Here is a 10,459-nt window from a genome sequence, read left to right as displayed (position 1 = left end):
TCCCCTGTTGTGATTGTGTTGCTACTTATATCATTTTTCATGTGTCTTAGAATTTGTCATATAGTTGGGTGCTCCTATATTTGGTGCATAGATGTTTAGGATTGTTATCTCTCCTCTTGAAGCTTCCCCTTCACAAGTATGTAGTGACCTTCTTTATCTCTTCTGATTGTTCTTGGTTTGAAGTTCATGTGGTCTACAAACAGAATAGCTATACCCACTTTTTTCTGGGTTCCTGTCCCATGGAGTATTGTTTTCCATCCTTTAATTTTCAGTCTTTGAATTTCCATTTGAGTTAAATGTGTTTCTTGTATACAGTATAGAGTTGGGTTTTGTTTCCTAATCCAGTCTGCAAGTCTGCTTGTTTGGTTGGTGCATTGAGACCATTTACATTGATGCTTATATCTGATATGTACTGGCTTATCTTTGTCATGCTATTCTCCTGGTGTTGGCTCCTCCTTTTTCCCTCTGCTTAATTGCTTTCTCTCCTTGGTTGTTCCTTTCTGTTGTTGTTCTTGAAGTTGCAGTCTGTTTTATCTCTTTCTAGAGTATCTTTTAGTACTCTTTGTAAGATTGGTTTGGCGCTGATGAATTTCTTCAGTTATTCTTTATCATCAAAATATTTTATTTCTCCATAAATTTGAAAGATAGCTTTGCAGGGTACATCAATCTGGCTTGGAAGTTGTTTTCTTTCAGTACCTGAAGTACTTCACTCCAAGCTCTTCTTGCCTTAATGGTTTATGTTGAGAAATCTGCCATGATTTTGATAGGCTCTCCTTTATAGGTGATCTGTTCTTTTCTCTAACAGCTTTTAATATTCTGAGCTTTTGTTCAGTTTCCAGGATCTTGATCACTATATGTGTTGGTGTAGATTTATTTTGGTTATGATTAACTAGAGTTCTATATGCTTCACTCATCTGGATGTCTGATTTTTTTACCATGTCTGGGAAGTTTTCTGCAATTATTTCTGCAAATAGTCTTTTTATGTCATTTGTGTTGCCACCTGCTGTTTCATTGATACCTATTAATCTGACATGGTTTCCTTTTGCTTCATTCTGCAGTTGTTGAATTATTATTTTCTGGTTCTTTGTTGTTTTTAAGAGATCCCTCCTTTCACGTTCATTAGTGGGAATGCTGCCTTCAAGGTCCGAAAGTTTATCTTCAGCTTCATTCAGGTGGTTTTGCAAGCTTTCAATGGAATTTTTAAGTTCCTGGATGTCTGTTTCCATCTGTTTCATACCTTCTTGTTCTTTTCTATATTGTTCCCTGAAGGTTTCCATGAGTTGTCTATGCTCTTCTATTTTCTTGTCTATGTCATCTTTGGATATGCTGAACATTCCTTTCATTATTGTTGTCATTTCTTTTCTCACCTGAGACATTATTTGTGATCTGATGTCTTCTATGGCCTGATGGAATTGCTTCTTTACTTCAGTTGCTATCATTTCAGAAATTTCAGGTGTATGACTTCCAGGCTTTTCTGGATGCCTCCTGGACTTGTTTTAGGTAGTGTGGAGGTCTGGGGTTGCATTTTGCTCCTTTGTTTTGTCATTTTTGAAGAACCAGAGACTCCCTATAGTGCAGTCTCACTGTCCTGATTGTGTGTGAGAGGCAGGGCGGGAGTCTGAAGATCCCCAGTACTCAGTGTAGCTCCTGTGCTGGTGAGTGGTGGCAAGGTGGGGTCCCAGATGTTCCTGACCTTTCTTGCAGTCAGCTGGCTCCCAGGAGTCTGGGGGAAGGGCATGTGAGGCTCCCTGGCATTCCTAAGACTGCCTGGGGTTCAGCCCAGCTTCCACAAGAGTAGGAGACGATGCAGACAGAGCTCACCGAGGCTTCAGATATTGCCCAGGACAGAGCCTACTTCCCACACTGGAAGGGCAGGGATGAGGGCGAGCTCCCTGAGGCCCTTGACTATGTTCAGGATTCAGCTGAGCTACCAGGTGGGTGTGAGTTCTTCTGGCAGTGACCACCAATGCCCCAGAAGTTGTCTAGGGTTCCCTTGCCTCACCCTCATAGCTCACCAGGTTCCTAAATGTGTCTCATTTGGCCCAGCTGTAGAAGACACATTATGAGTGTGGCGGGGAGCCTCCTAGGCCCAGGAGGGTGCCCAAGGTTTCACCTGCCTTGCACGCTGGTCAGGGGTGCAAAGCTGTGACTCATTGGGCTTCCTGAAGATGTCTGGGGTTCAGCCCTACATGGGCCCACACACTATGGGTGTGGCAGGTAGTCACCGAGGCCCCAGAGTGTGCCCAAAGTTTTGTCTGCCTTGCATGCTGGTCAGGGAGGCAGAGCCCAGACTCACTGGGATTCCTGAAGATGTCCGGGGTTTCACCTAGCCTAGAGCGATACACTATGGGTGTGGCGGGTAGCCCCAGAGGCCCCAGAGGGTGCTCGAGGTTTCACCTGCCTTGCACGCTGGTGAGAGAAGCAGAGCCCAGACTCACCTGGCTTCCTGAAGACATCCGGGTCTCAGCCCAGGCCAGGCAGACACAATATGGGTAGCAGTTTAATTTAATGTGAACAGTGTGGATTACCATTAGGCAAAGGATTTAAAGTATCTTCTTTATTATCACTGTTGTTCATAGATGGAGATGCTAATTAATTACTGTTTTGATATATTACATGACATAGATTAAGCAAACTTAATCTACAGATTTCCACTCAGAAATGCATAAGAAAGGTCTCTTTCAGCAGACTCTTCACAGATTTAATATTAATATGTTGACTAAGTAGTCTCCAAAAAGTAGGAAAATATGAAGTGCTCCTTTTAGTGGTAATTAAATATCCCAAAATATTCATCTCATATCCCAAAATATTCAGTTTATTCTTTTGGTTAGAGAAGGCATTTGCTGTATTGAAAGCTCCAAAGGAAGTTTCTTATATGGCATTTATACTAAAAGGTAAAATTCCATGTATGGAAACACATTACTCTTTCCATTACCACAAACTAGCACACTTCTGGTCACATAAAACACCTGATATCTGACTGTGAGCTATTTTAATGATTGAATAAATGAACAACAAATAAATGAGGAAACACATTTTAGTGCAATCATTGCTATTATGCTCTGAGATTCATAAAAGCAATGAATCTAGAAGGGTAAAAGTTGCCCTTATTTCATAAATTTGTGTGAAAGGCTTTGAATATACATCCAGAGAAAATTTTGGTAAAGGGGAAATAAGGAGTAAAGGATTTAGTCTCCCATATTTTTCTATCTGTCCCACAAAAGATTTAGCTACCAAATATAAAATGGATTATGCTTTGTATTAGACATTCATGCTTATTAGCCTAGCAATTAAAAATATATACAGAAACCCATGGGCATCACTGTAATTCTAGTTGAATTCTAAAAGCTTATTTTTACTTTACAACATGTATTTTCTTTAATTAGTTTGGGTGACCACATTTATTGTAGGTAGATACAATGTTAAATAATATGACCTTGAACATTAAATTTATTGGGCAATTTATATGTGAACTTTAAGAGGTGATCAAATAAGCCATGCTATAAAAATACTGTACATGACATTACTTGTAATTATTTAAGAAACAGACAAAGAAGAACGCAAACTGCACATCATGTCAATTGCTGAGCTATCAAAACAGAATAAAATATATGTTAAGGGACAAATTTCAGGTTATCAAAATATAAAAATTTAAGCTACAGAGTCCAGTTCTTAAATACGTGATATTGTATCTACACAACACAACTTGGCAAGTAATATATTGATGCATAAGGTCATGGGCAGCAGTTTCCTGACAGCTGGCTTCTCACATTCATCATTCAGAAAAACTGCTGATGGTATTCCAGTTTTTCACCTGTATATGCACGCACAAGTATTGATTGTCATCTAGAGCTGCATCTTTGAAAAGATAGGTCACTGATTCCCCCAAGGAAAGATTTTGTGAAAATATTTCTTTTAAACTCTTAGTTCTGGGCTCTATTTTGACATAACTGTCCTTTTAAGTTACATCTAAAGTTCAATTTTTTTATGCTTCAACTACTGGCTTTAGTCTGATGTACTAATGTAATTCATATCTCCAAGCTACCTAATAGAAGGATAAAATATTTTAGAAAGAAATTATATTAATAATATAAATACTGTAGATGTGTTAGTGGTTAACATATTGAAAACTACTGATGAAATTTCATCAGTTTTGGTACTTCCATGTTTGTCTGTAACATGATTTAAAATTCAATATATTAATGAAGAAAAGAATAAATTATATGAATCAGTAATAATGATCTTTCAAAACCTTCATTCCTGGTTTTCAAAGATGAAATTTTCTCAGGGAACTTTTAATCTACATGTTAATTCAAGGCACACAATGCTAAATATCAGCATGATTAATTTATAAACATTAAATATTAAGAAATTTGTAATATATTGTATGTGTGTGTGCATGTGTGAAAAAGCAACAAAAGCCAAGCTGCTGTGGTGATGCACAGCTGTAATCCTAACCCTCTGGGAGGTGAGGCAGGAGAATTGCAAGAGCCAGCAGTCTGGAAACTTAGGGATTTAGCAAGACCTTGTACATGAGTAAATAAGTAAACTAATTAACTAAAGATGAGAATGTAGCTCAGGATAAAGGACCTGGGTTCAATCTCCACTGTCGTAAAACAAAACAAGAAAAACCCAAAATACACATTGGGCAATAAGAGTCAGAGTTCTGCCCTGAAGATTTGTAACTGAGGCAGAAAGTGTTGTATGGTCTGGGAAAAAAGTCATTTTGGTTGAGAGGAGAAGAAAGACATATTCTCTCACTAGAGTAGAGCAATAGAAAAGAACACGGTTACAGTGTTCAAAAAAGGTCCTGGACATCATTTATCTAGAGTTGAAGGGCTCAAAGTATCAAGTTTTCATGAGTTAGAAATGTGCATAGGTTCCCACAACACTATATGAAATATGAAATTTCAGGCTTAAAAATAGAAATAGGGCTGCTGAACTGTGCAGTGAGAGAACCCAACCCAGACTTACAGAGATGGCTTACAGAAGGTAAGTGACTGAAAGAAAGAATATTAAAATTGCTCAGAGTGTGTGGCTACACTTAATGGATAAGAGAGAATGAGAAAATGTCCTGTTATATGTGCAAGCTGAGGTATGAGAAATAACAATGACCTTCATATTATTTATAAGGAACAAAGGTAACAAACACTGGCAGTGATACATACTACTTTATAAGACCTCCGTAGCCACAAGGTAGCATTATTAAAGTTAATATGTTTATGTTATCTTTAAGATAATGACCTCTTATAGTATTTCTCTGCCTTACAGGACTAGCTGTAGTCACTCTCCTCATTGTTGGGACACGATATCTGACACCCACAACTTAAAGCAGGGGAGGTTTATTTCAGCCCACGTTTGGAAGTTTTAGTCCTACACCCTACCAGGTCACTGCCACAATGAGTCACCTCTTCTGACAGGAGCCCACCTGCTAACAGAATAGTTAGTATGGTGCCCCGGGACTCAGCCACCCTTCAAAGCCCTGCTTTTGAGCATGTGAATCTACAGAGGACGGGTCCTGACATAAACCATAACATACATTTTAATAGTATAGATATTGCTAATAATAGCAATACAACTACCAATTATTGAACACTGATGTGCCAATTACTATAAGAAGTACTTCTTCTGTATTTTTTCATTAATTTTTAAAAATAGCTCAATTTAGTATCATTCTCCCCTCAATTTATAGAGATAGATTAAACTACAAATTTCATAGCTAATAAATAATGATGAATTTAATTCCCTGAAGATAATTCATATATCTAGTTTAGGGTTTGGCATTTAATAAGCATGACATGAACACAGGTTGAGAAAGAATAAGGAAATTAAGGTGGTAATAGTAATAACAGCAGAAATGTATTATGTATGTACTAAGTGTCTGGTTTATCCTGAGTGATATAAAGCTACAGTCTCATTTCTCATTATGAAAAACTATTACTGTATGATACAAAACAAGAATAATATTGAAGCTCCTGAACAAGTGAGTGTTCAGAGTGAACTCACACATCAGAAAGAAGACACAGGCCCTCAGCATTTATGTGTCTTGTATACACGGACACAAAGGTAAATACGAGGGGGCAAAGCAAGGCCTCCTTTCTGTACTTTCCTGCGTATAATGGGCCAATCCCAGGTAGCAAAAAGCAGTGGACAGACATACCACCAAAACACAAAACAAAGATACTTTTAAATGTAATTCAAGGACTTGAAGGAGACAAATGTTCCAAAGATTTTGGTTTTAGAAGAGTACTCGGTTTTGTTTTGTTTTCCATTTTTATGTTTGGTTTGTGCAAGCTCACAGCAGGTCACCTCTGCGCTCCTTGTGCAGAGCTGTTGCACATAGGCAGCACAAATCGGTTCCGGTTCCATCCCCTTCTCCTCACTGCTCCGCTCCTCCCACCACTTGAGCCTGCTCTCATTTGCAAGAGACCTAGCTCCCTGTTTCCTGCTAGGTATCTTTTACTTTGATCTTTATTTATAGTTTGGGTTTCTCATATAACAAACTGCAAAATGTTTTAGCTGTGTGTCTGATACTCTTAACCTAGCATTAGTCCTGAGCACTCAGTTTTCTAAGAAGTTTTGAGTATTTGTCTGAAAACAGACCATTTATACAACAAGAATAGTTGCATGTATCATAATAATTATGTATTACAATAATTTTATATATTAATGTGATCTTTGCTAGATTTAATTAACATTCAGAGCAAAATAATTATTTGTCATGGTAATCAAGTAAAAAGAAAAGCTAATCATGTAAAACTGTCCTTTAAAATATTGGAAAAATGCAGTAACTACTAAAATTTCCAATACTTACATAGAGGGTAAAGCACATTTTATATTTTGAAAAATTGCATTTAAAAAAATATTAAAAGAATTTTGTCAAAATGTAAAATGTTCACTGAAAAAATCATTTGTTCAATCTCTACTATTGTCTTGGTTACTTTGCTCTCATTGCTGAGACAAAATACCTGACACCCTAAATTCAGGATGGAAAGGTTTAGTTCACTCACAGTTTGTGGAGTGTTCAGTGGCAGTGGCAGAGGGCAACAGTTCATAGCAGTGGAAAACAGCAAAAGCAGCAAGAGCAAAAAGGGAAGAGGAGCAGCAGCAGGAATAGCAAACTTCTTTCCCTCACTCATACTGTATGTAGGCTACCTGCCCTAGGGCAGGTACAACATTCACACCCATAATCCCAGCATTACACCATGAATCAATCATAAAGTCTAGAAACCCACCCTACAGCTGCATGAGAGACATTCAGACACAAACCATAACAGCTATGGTAGTATGTTCACTATTAAATTTATCTTTTACAACGACCCTACTTTATGATGTAGTCTTTTTAATTTTGTGACTCACTCATAATATTGAAATGCTTATTATAATTTAGACAAGAGACAGAGTATAAAATGTATAAAGCAAAAGTAGAAAAGTAGAAAAATACAATCTGGAAAGAAAACTGTAAAGAAAAAAATGAGACATAGCATAACACTGGAAATACATAATATGACATGGAAAATAAAAGCTATTTGAAAATATAAAAAATAATATTTGTAAGCTTAGAGTAGTAACTGCACATTTGTAATCTCAGAACATGGGAGGCTGAGGCAAGAGGTTCACAAGAGTTCCAGAGCAACCTTGGCTACACAGTGAGACTCTGTCTCAAAACAAATGAAAAAATCAAACCAGAAGAAACTTTGTGGTTTGAATTTAATAGTTGAGTTGTGATTGAAAAATACAGTAAATATTTAAATTAAATATGTATTACAGTAAAAGACACATAACCATGAATTTTCCTCAAAGTACTGCCACTTCAAACACTTTGCTTGCCACTTGCTGAAGCAATTCCAGAAGTTTTCTTCTGTGAGTGTCTTTAATTGTGCTGTTGTGGCTGCCTCCATACTTTAAATGGATTCAAAGCCTTTACCTTTCCTGGTCCTTTTGCATCAGGCAAGATTCAGAAGCTGCACAGTATCAGATCTGGTGAGCAAGGCGGAGGAGGACGCACCCTAATTTTCTCACAAACCTGCCTTTCCACTGGATGGCACTTGGAAGCAGTATCCACTGATCTTTGATCACTCAGGAAAGAAGAGTTCTAGAACTGTTTCAGAAAATTCAAGAATGTTGAGGTAAGTGTGTCTGAATGAACAGGGAGTACTGTGAAGGGGATTACAAGCAATGTGTCTTTTACTGTAATTTTTAAAAACCTAAGCACTATATATTTTGATTATATATTATACATACACATATGCACAGGATTTTTTTAAAATACAAAATATAACAAATAATATATATTTAAGAAGAAAAGAACTTAAAGATCAAAAGTATCATTGTCATACAGTACTTAGTCTCACTTTCATATATGATCACTCACATCAAAATAAATTTTGTAAATTTCTTTGCAATCTGATTACACCAATTAATGATTATTTTGTATAGAATGCTTGACAATGAATAACATGTCAGGAATTTGCATCTGATTTAAAAATAGAAAGCTATCCTTTTTAGGTTATGGAAATCAAGGTTTTGTTTCTTATGTAAAATAATTTCTGAAACACTGCAGAGAGAGCGTCATGACTTCTCCTAGTCACTCGTCTAATCAAGCACATTGGGCTTCCTGGACTCCCATGCAGAATGGGGAGCCAATCTTAGGAAATGTTCCAACTTAATGAAGCTTTGGTTTCTAATTGATTTGGGAATAAGAACACAAACTCCTTTGTTTGGTGTTCTATGTCTTTAAATAGTCTAGTGGGAGGAAACCATCAAAGTGTATTCAGAGGATGTAGAGTTAACAAGGCAAAACAAAACACACTTAGGTTTGCATCATAAAGTGTTACTATTGACTAAATCGCTTAGAGAAAGGTCTAATCTGCTCTTGTGGCTATTTAATAACTTAATCTTTTCTATTTCCCAGTTGGAAAATGTTGGCTCAACTTTGTCAACACATCTAAAACCAATCAAATAAAAGTGATAGCTTACTTCAGTTTTTTAAAAAATGAATATTTTTGGCAGAAAGTGTTTCCATGTATATAAAATTTAGAATCCCATGTGACATTTTAATTTAAAAGAAATGTGTTTGGGTATCTACATCAAATTTGTCTATACAAATGATGATTTCTCTATGTAAGAATGAAGCTGATATAGAGGAAAGAAACTCCCAACCTGAAAGATATCTGGGACAAGTTTGTATTTTATAAAATCAAAGAATGAATTTTAGGAACAGCGGAGGTTAAGAGAAGAATATATTTATTGAGAGAAAGAAAGCTTCTGTCTGAGAGAGGGACTTTTCCTGTAGTGGGTTGGGTTAGTGAATTTCCTGGCTTTTGCAAGGTGATTGCTACCTATTTAGAATACCAATCCCTGAGGTCCATCCCAAGGGAAGTGTGTGGGTGTATCTGTTTAATCTTTTGTCCACAGCTGGAGGTGCTTATCTCCCCCATAGTTGCAAGGTATCTCATCTTCTGCACTGGCTCCTTCGAGGGCCTGGCCCTGTCTCACAGCCTATAATATTTTTAATATTTCTATCTAACTCAGCTGCCTATAACATGTGCCCATCTGAAGAAGTAACCTGAACTGCCATGAGGGAGTAACAGGCGATAAATGCTCTGTCTTATTCAGGCTGAAGGGGATCGTAGTTGTTGATCCACAGTCAGACATACTCTCCAGAGTGTCTATCTAAAGGCCCTGGATAGACACCAGGCATTTCTATCTTGGATAGGTCTGTAGCTTTAAGCCTGGGGGAGACAAAGACAAAGAAATAATTAAATATGTATAGACCAAATAGTAAAATTAATAGGATAATTATGAATACAGTCCACAAAGCCAGTAATGGCTTCCCATAAAGAGGATAAGGATAGGGTCCAGGGGACTTCAGAATCTGACATATCATTGATTTGTTGTCTAATATCTTGAACAGCTATTGAGACATTAACAGAAAGATCAGGAATGTACATACAACATTGAGTTTTTACAATTGTATAAATATCTTCTGTGCTGCTCTTAGAATGTCTAATGACATCAAATTTTGGAGGATGACTGTTTTTTTATTAATTTTATTTCTTTATTTAGGAGAGAGACCAGTGGCATATAACCCTCTCTCTACGCAAGATCTGGTTGATCCCAGTAAAATGAATCCAAAAGTAATCTAGCACATTTATTATAGGTTTTATCTGTATGATTATCTGGGGTCTGACATCTTCTAGGCAAGAACAAATTTCTCAAGAAATTAGAGCATGTATAATTAAAGCATGAGCATTAGAGCTGACAGGTAAGTTTGGAAACTATTTTTAAGAGATAATTGTAACCCACTGGCTCTTAGAACCCTTTACTGATGGAGTCTAACATTTTGTCCTAAGCCCCTCTAGATTTCGTTATAAGCGTCTCTAACATTTTATGACTTATGAAAACCCAATTAATACCTTATTTTGACCAATGAAAAACTCTTAAGTTTTTGTATATG

This window comes from Chinchilla lanigera, unplaced genomic scaffold, assembly GCF_000276665.1.
Source record: "Chinchilla lanigera isolate Chin_1 unplaced genomic scaffold, ChiLan1.0 scaffold00004, whole genome shotgun sequence".
Taxonomy (NCBI): Eukaryota; Metazoa; Chordata; class Mammalia; order Rodentia; family Chinchillidae; genus Chinchilla; species Chinchilla lanigera.
The sequence above is the reverse complement of the archived record's forward strand: the minus strand, read 5'-3'. Positions refer to the sequence as shown.